Raw genomic sequence first — 9,185 nt, forward strand, 5'->3', positions numbered from 1 at the left:
CTGCTCTGTGTCACTTAAGGATTCCAGGATGAAAAAGTATTGAAAGTGTTAGTCGCTCAGTCATGTCCTACTCTTTGTGATGCCATGGACTGTAGCCTGCCAGGCTCCTCTGTCCATGGGATTCTCCAGGCAAGAATACTGCAGTGGATTATCATTTCCTTCTCCAGGGGGTCTTCCTGACCCAGGGATTGAACCCAGGTCTCCAGCATTGCAGGAGGATCCTTTATTGTCTTAGCCACACTTGTGTGTATCAGATTGGGGCAACTTTGTGTAGGTCCAATGAGTGGACTCTCCTCTGGTTTCTTTCTTTGCTGTGACCCTACCTTCCATTTTAAAGCACTTTTGACCTTAGCTCCATCCTCTTTTCTCTATACACACTTCTCTTTCCTCTTTCTACTTACATTCAATCTTGGCACTCCAGCTTCCTCTCTGAACATGTTCCCTATCAAGAACATGTAGCTTCTCTCTCTCCCCATCACCTGATGGACAGTTTAATGGGCGACAATGTTCTAGCCTGGGACAGTTGAGATGGTACCTAGCAGGGAGGTGGTAACACCAGCTTACAGGGCTGGCCTGCATCTCACAGCCAAATTACCTGCCATACAGTAACTGCTTTGTTTAAGGAACAGCAGATATTATCTTCTCTTTCCTAGCAGCCTCCATTCGCCAGGGCTTTCCCCAGCATCTCAGAAGCACAAGTCCCCACTAGACTGAATCCTTGGAAGGGAACCCAGATATTCAAACTTGATTTTTAAATGATTCTTTTGGACTGCTTGCCTTGTACATTTAAAACACAGGCCTTTCAGGAAAATCAACTTCATGAATATTCACTTTCCTTTTGCAGATTCAAATGCCTCATTGAGCCACTACACACTTCACTTTTAGAAAAACAAATGGAAATTGGTTGATGTATTTTGTCAAGTTAGATGCATTCTTTCTCTTTTCTTTTTTTCAAGTTTAACGTCTTGTCCTCCAAAGTCTCTAGCACTCTTTATTTCTTGTTCTCTTTGGCAATCTTCCTGGAATCAGAGGCAAATTTGAAGTGATTCTAAATTTAGGTTTTCATACTCAGCAATGCCAGATACTGTATTTTTGCACATATGAGGTGGAACCAGAGTCTTTATAAGTCACCTGTGAAGTAAGCACTATCCCATTTCAAACCTGAGCATTGGTCTGCATCAGTTGTGTCTGTGATGCTCACATTGTGCATGGAGGTTCTGATGCATTTTCTGAATTGTCCCTAGCCTACCTTTGGGGGGAGGGAGGCGATCCCAGCCTGGGAACGGAGGGGAGACACTTGGTAATCTCAGGGTTCTCCATCCTGTGTACATACTTGGATAATTCCTCACGTGCCCACTTTCTCCAGCATTTTTACCTGGAAGGAATAAAGTTAAGCAGAGCACAACAGTCAAGTTTAAAGTAATCGCGAGATGCTTGGAAGGTGGACACATGAGGAATTCTTCCTCTATGTTGATGATGAGGGACTTATGAGTCACCGTAAGGTTGGAAGGCTCAGGACCACTGCAGCTCTGGTTCCCCTGAGGACTGCCTGGTGGGGTGGCTTCTGTCCATTGCACAGTGCACTCACTGTACATTTTCCCCTTGTCCTTCAACTCCTCTTGGCATTCAGTCATCCCTGTAGCAGATGTCCAAGCGCTAAGGGATTGGTTTTGGCAAAGATTCCCAAATCCAGTTTTAGGGAATGTTGATGCCCACCAACCAGAGAAGGCGATGGCACCCCACTCCAGTACTCTTGCCTGGAAAATCCCATGGACAGAGGAGCCTGGCAGGTTGCAGTGCATGGGGTCGCTAAGAGTCAGACACGACTGAGCGACTTCATTTTCACTTTTCACTTTCATGCATTGGAGAAGGAAATGGCAACCCACTCCAGTGTTCTTGCCTGGAGAATCCCAGGGACGGCGGAGCCTGGTGGGCTGCCGTCTATGGGGTCGCACAGAGTCAGACACGACTGAAGTGACTTACCAGCAGCAGCAGCAGCAGCATGCCCAGCAACACGCCCAGCAACACCTCTAGCACGTTGGACTTGTGTGTTGTGCTCTTGTTGTCCATCTTGGCCAACCCTCCAGTGGGCCTGGGTGATTCCATTTATAACTTGAATCAGATCATGTCACTATCCACATGGAAATTTAAAGCTGTTCCTAAGTCCTCAAAGGCTTACATGCTCTGGTTCCTGGCTTCCTCTGTCAACCAGTTCTTCCCTCCCCCCAGCTTTCTGCTTGCTCACCAGTTCCAGCCTCTTGGGCCTTCTTGCTGACTTCAGACCTGCAGGCCTACTTTCCCCACAGTGCCTTTACATAGCTCAGTCTGGAACACTGGGCTGTCCCATTTCATGTAGGTCTCCACGCAGCCGGCAACTTCTCTAAATGGGTTTCCTTGGCCACCCTCTAAATATAAGACCAACCTGTCACTCTGTGTCTTCTTACCCCAGTGGCTTGCAGACTCACTTACCTGTCACCCACAGTGAGAAATACATTTTGTATCATGACCCCATGTGAAGTATACAGAAGAATTACAGTGCAAATTTCATAAACAGTGCCTATGTTTACTATGGGAGATGCCCTCCAATACCTCCCATTTTATTCTGTTCTATTCCATTTCATCCCATACCATCCTAATCATTTTATTAAAAATCCTGCTGGCTATATCCTTTCAAACAGATTTTACCTCCAACTGAATAGTTACAGTGTGTCCTGTCTCACCCTGCTAGTAAAGTCAAGTCTTACTTTTTCTTCATAGCTGTTGTCTTCTGCATACTTTTGTTTATCATCATCTAGCTTTCCTTCTAGAATGTAAGGACATGAAGGACAATAAAAAATGCAGATTTCAACATGTTTATCACTGTTGTATCCATAGTGCTCAGGGACATACATATAATAAGCCCTCAATAAGTATTCCTTGAATGACTGACTCAGTGAATGTGTTTATGAAAAAGAGATTTTGTTGGCAAATAATTTGGGATAATCCAGTGTATTCCACATCCCTCCCAAAGATTCATAGTTCCCATTAGAATGTTTAAAACTACAAGATGTTCTCTAGTAAAGAAAGCTGTTTGGTTTTGTTAACCCCAGGATTCAGAAATCAATGGACTCTCTCAGAACCCATCCTAAGAATATATCGATTAAGGGGTCATGGGGCGTTGGTGATACTCATCACAGTTCACAAAAATATCTAGGTGAACAAAGCGGTAGTGGATACTAAACAGGTGATAGTGGGGTCCTGGAGCTATCACATTCTCCCTGAAATGGAGGTGTTAACCCTTCAGTTACTGAATGCAGAGAAGGCTCAGGGATCCTGAGGGAGGGATTGAGTGGTTTGAGCACAAGGATGGGGGCACTTGGGTGAATTAGGACAACAGTGGCTGTATTCCAAGGTGAGGTGTGTGTGTGCATGCGTTCAGTCATGTTGACCCTTTGTGACCCTATGGACTGTAGCCTTCCAGGCTCCTCTGTCCATGGGGTTCTCCAGACAAGAATACTGGCTTGGATTGCGATTCCCTTCTTCCAGGGATCTTCCTAACGAGATCAGACTCGTTATCTCCTGCATCTCCTGCATTGGCAGGCAGGTTCTTTAAAGGAGATCCTTAAATGTTTTTGCAACTGGGACATTTGTTCCTGTCTGTACCCTTGAATTTAAAGCCTGAGTAAAGAATTACTCTGCCTTATTTCTCTAATCTTTTAGTTGGGGGACCATCACCCCCAACGAAGTGGCCAAGGGATCAAGGGGGAAGAGCAGAAGTCCAAGACATCTTCCTTCTCTTGGCCTAGAGGGAGAGTAATGGAGAGAACCTCCTTGAGAAGTGGGAGGAAGAGGCAGGGACTCATTAGGGGCTTCTTGGGATGCAGTGGGTCATAGTGTTTGTTTTTTAAGATGGACATTTAGAAGGCCCAAATCTTTGAGTGATGAGAAACTAGGCCCTAAATAAATGTTAGCTGCCATTATTATTATTATTTCTTTTAACCATTTTAACCACAGCCTGGGATACTATATTCAGTACCTAAATTCAGTACTTTAATTCTGAAAGTAGCATCTCAGCTTTTATGATTGCAAATTTTTATTCTTTCCTAATCAACCTCAGCTCTACTTCCTTCTTTTCTTTCCTCAAAAATGTAAATTAAATGTAAATTAAGCAGTAGAGTCATCTGTTTGCCCAGTTCTCTGGTCCTGAGGTGGTGGTGCCCTTTTTTTCTGATGGGACAGCTATTTTATTTGCTGTGTTTCTGCAGTTGCACGTTATCATAAAAGCATGATTTCCCAGGTTATGCTCATTTCCAGGAGGGAGAGCTGAGCTGCACTATACCACAGTAGATATTGTTTTTAAATTGGAAAACTGTTTCAATACTCCTGTTCAACAGTTCATCAGCTACTACTAAGAAAGATGAGTGCTGTAAATGGCTCAGTGGTTTCATTCACTTTGTCCAGTGTGAAGTGAAAGACACAAAAGATGACGTTGTAGGCAGAACATTCCTTCAAAGGCGACATGCTTCATCCTAGTGTGTGGAGTGTGCATTGTCTTTGTGGATGGAATTATTAGCTGTACGGTGACCCTGGAGAGGGGCGGTGTCTGGGGTGTCCAAAGGAGTGCTGGAAGATGAAGGACGTAAGCAAGCCTGAAGAGATGGAACAGTGATCCAGGATCGCTGCAAATGCTCGGAGCCTTTCTCAGCGGAGCAGTGAGTCTCCAATAGAAAAAGTGCCTCAAAGGTATCCAGGAACCATCAGGAATTCCCTCTTTCATGAACCGCAAAGGTTAATAGCATGCACGGCCCAGTAAGCCTGAGAACTGGAACGGAAGTGCAGTCTGGCCCGTCTTGCATCCTCTGGTGATTATCTCTGTGGTTTTCTCTTTGCTGAGATAGCCTTGAGTTGAAAGACACAGCCTTTTAACTTGGTTCCTCAGTGCTGGTGTAACTGGCCTTTGATATGGAACAAATCCAAGTTCATTTTCACTTTGACAATTGGCTGTGTGATTTTGGGAAAGTTACTGCACCTCTTTGTGCTATGATAAGAATAATGATATCTGTGTACCAGCCTTGCTGTGGTCATGAAATCACAAGAAGTCATGCTCTCGAGCTCGACATTCTGGGTTCAGATCCCAGTTTAGCCACTTGTCAATCACGTGTGGTGTTGGTAGTTTCCAGCTGCTCAGTCTCCTTTCCAATGCTTGGTCTCATGTGCAAAAGACAAATACTGACCATATCTACATCATGGGGGTGTCTCTAGGATAAAAGATCATCATAGTGCACGGTCAGTTCTCAGCCTTGGAATTTTTTCAAAGGAAGCAGTTGGTAAACATCAGCCATTATCAACACAAACAGTATTACATGCGAGGTTCATAGGAGGTGCTTTGTAAATCTTAGTTCTCCCATTTCTAGATGTTCCCATTCAGGGGTTTATTTATTTATTTATTGCCTGTTAATGAAAACTTGCCTGACAAGGGAAGTTCTTATGGCTGTTAATTGTGCAATCTTCCCCCTTGAAACCTCCTTCTGTGGGAGCCTTAGAGGTCAGAGTCATTTTGGAATAAGGAACCTTTTGTCTCTGATACTCTTGCACAAAAGAGAGGATGGGCCATGACTGATTTTACCAGCAGTTAAAGATAATTGTCACAAAGATTGGGGAGGTGTGACAGGAAGGAGCACAGACTGTGGGATCAGATGAGGGGGATTGAAGCCAGTCCAACCTCTTTCTCAGCTGTGGCCTTAGGCTAGTTGGTTTTTTTTTTAACCATTCTGGGCTTCCAGCTTTTCATCTGGAGAATTGTAATGAAAATAATGCCCGTATGAAAGGCTGATGAAATGAGATCTCTGATGTGAAAAGTGCCTGTTTCGCAAACCAGTAAGCACCATAGACATGTGAAGACATAAAAATCAAGGAAGTTATTTCTATTACTTTAAGTTTCCAGAAGGGAAGGATTTTGGAAATAAAACTAAAAAGGAAAGCAACAGCACTGTCTTAATGAGTCGTGGTAGCACAACAAATGCTCTGTTTGCTCAAAAATTTTCACCAGAAAATAAGGGCAAGGATCAGAAAGAATGAGGATTCAAATTTGATTGCCTCTGAAAGTGCTTCTCTATTTAAACCTTATACTCTAATACGCTACATTTTAAAGACAGAACATGGGCAGGTATCTGGAATTTAGTGCAATTCCTACATTCCAATTAGGTCATAACATAAAACTTGAGGTACGCAGAACCAGGCGGTGAGGAATGACATTTGGCCTGGCTTATTCCCTGTTCTATGATTATATCAAGATTATGGAAAAACATAGCTAAATACACCTCCCTGCTTAACATTTCATTTCTCACGTAGAAGGTACATAGAATTTGTTGTTAATACCTGAGTGCAATAGACATTTTGATGCTTGCCAAATATTTTCAAGATTCTATTTTCTAGGCAAAAAGTAAGATTGCAATTTCTGTTTCCCTTGGGCTTGCCCACGTGACTCATTCTGGCCAGTGTGGTATGAGCAGAGGAGACATACCTTACTTCTGGACTACAGCATTTGAATCATCACTTTGAGACACTGGTGGTGGTTTAGTCATTAAATCGTGTCCGACTCTTGTAACCCCATGGACTGTAGCCTGACAGGCTCCTCTGCCTATGGGATTCTCTAGGCAAGAGTATTGGAGTGAGTTTCCAGTTCCTTCTCCAGAGGATCTTCCCAACCCAGGAATTGAAACTGGGTCTCCTGCATTGCAGGTAGATTCTTTAACGACTGAGCTATGAGGGAAGCCCTTTGAGACACTAAGAGCTCCATTTTCTTTCATGTAAAGTTACTGGCAATGTTGGAAGGAGTAGTTGCTCTGTTAGCTGGGACTCTAAGTGACCAAGAAGAACAGAGCTCCCCTGCTGATATGTGAGGCACATATAATGTCAGGAGGAAATACATCTAACTCTAAGCTGCTGGGGTTTGGGAAGTTGTAACCTTGTCTATCCTCTTGTAGCGACAGTCAAACCTACAAATTTTTTTAAAAAATTCTTTTCCCATTAGGTTATTACAGAATATTGAGTAGAGTTCTCTGTGCTATACTGTAGGCCCTATTGGTTATCTGTTTTAAACATAGCATTGTGTACATGTCAGTCTCAAACTCCCAATCTGTCCCTCCCCTACACTATTGCCCCTGGAAATGTAAAGGGATAAATAAGATGTGGTCCATATACATTGTACAATGGAATATTACTCAGCCATTAAAAAGACCAAAATAATGGCGTTTGCAGCAACATGGATAGACCTAGAGACTGTCATACTAAGTGAAGTAAGTCACACCAAGAAAGTCAAATCCTGTAAGTCAGGCAAAGTCAAATACATGTTTTAATTTTAACCTCTGCCACATACTGTAAGACCCTGGACACATTACTTAACATTTCTCAGCCTCCATTCCCTCATCTGTATTGTTATTTCATTGGAAGATTATAATAATGCTAAATTTGTAGCATTGTTGTGAGAATTAAATTAAGCCAAAGTACTTAGGATAGAACCTGGCATATGGCAGGCTGAAAGAAATGAATTTCTTTTTGTTATTACTATTTTATTAGAATCATAGGCTCTTATTATTTGAATGTCATTTAGATACCATCTACTCTAACATTTTTTATTTTTCATCACTGATAGAGGATAGCAGTTAGGTTTGTTGGTCACTAAATAAAGTTTTTGTTATGTAGTACTTGTGCGTGTGTGTGTTAGTCGCTCAGTCATATCTGACTCTTTGTAACCCCATGGACAGTAGCCCGCCAAGCCCCTCTGTCCATGGAATTCTCTAGGCATGAATACTGAAGTGTGTAGCCATTTCCTTCTATAGGGGATCTTCCCAATCCAGTGATTGAACCTAGGTATCCTGCATTGCAGGCAGATTTACCATCAGAGCTACCAGGGAAACCCTATGTAGTACATGATTCCCTTGGAAATTGCCAGATAAACTTGTACAAGTAGGATTCCTAACTTCCATCTGATTCATAATAAAGTTCATCTCCAAATGTTGAGCATCACTTCTGTAAAGACTCTGCTGGCTTTAAGATCTTATTATTCTAAAGAAAGTGAAGTCACTCAATCACATCTGACTCTTTGTGACCTCATGGACCCCATGTGACCCCATGGACCCCATAGCCTACCAGGCTCCTCCATCCATGGGATTTTCTGGGCAAGAGTACTGGAGTGGGTTGCCATTTCCTTCTCCAGAGGATCTTCCTGATCCAGGGATTGAACCCCGGTCTCCCACATTGCAGGCAGATGCTTTACCCTCTGAACCACCAAGTGCTTTTATCATTCTAAATGTCTTGCTTAAAGCAAGATATATCTGTGTAATCCTTCTGATATCCCTAATTAGAAAGAGAAAAGAAGCTGATTCAGCCTGACCTATTGCACACTGCCATTGTCCTAATGGCCCTGAGTGTAATGTTTCTGGGTCAGAAGGCATCCCTCCCTTGGAGAGCAGCTCTATGGCCTTTCCTTTCAGGCATCTTCAGCCTGGGCTGTCATGGGGCAGTCAGGCTTACAGCATGCTGGGAGAACTGGGATAACAGGATATGGAATAAATAGGAAGCAGAAACTGAGACACTCTTAGAAAGAGATGGCATTAGGGAAGGGTAGACAATCACTCAGGATATCCCAGTGCAGGTTCCATAGTCATGGCTCAGTGCTAGACTGGCCTGCAAGAGGCTATGGAGAGGTATGCTCAGCAGTGATGGCGAAGCACAGATGCAGCCAAGCCTGGGAAGATCAACTAATGGTCCACTCACTTCTGGGAAATGGGGCTGAAAGGGAAGAAGATGCAGCTAGCTAGCTAAGGCATATGTTAGATGCCCCAACCCCAGGATGACAAACAGACCTAAGGACTTAGCCTTTCTGGTGTGGAACAGGAAGCAGAATGACCTTCAGGTTGATTCTTGATAATTACATTCACTTGGAGAGAGCTAGGGCTGGAGCAGAGATGCCAGCCTTAGGGTTATCAGCTTTTTATTCCACAAATATTTGGTAAAAATGTCTTAGATACCAAGCCTTGTGCTAGTTGCTCTGGATCCAAAGGCAGGAACAAAGAACAAAGATTACCCTCTGTCCTCAAGGAACTCATCATCAAGTTGAAGATTACAAACAAATGCATAGTGCCATTTTGTTTGATAGGGCAGATAATGGGATTGAAAAATTCTGTGTTTTTTATTTAGTGTTA

The sequence above is a fragment of the Ovis aries genome, chromosome 9 (assembly GCF_016772045.2).
Source record: "Ovis aries strain OAR_USU_Benz2616 breed Rambouillet chromosome 9, ARS-UI_Ramb_v3.0, whole genome shotgun sequence".
Lineage (NCBI taxonomy): Eukaryota > Metazoa > Chordata > Mammalia > Artiodactyla > Bovidae > Ovis > Ovis aries.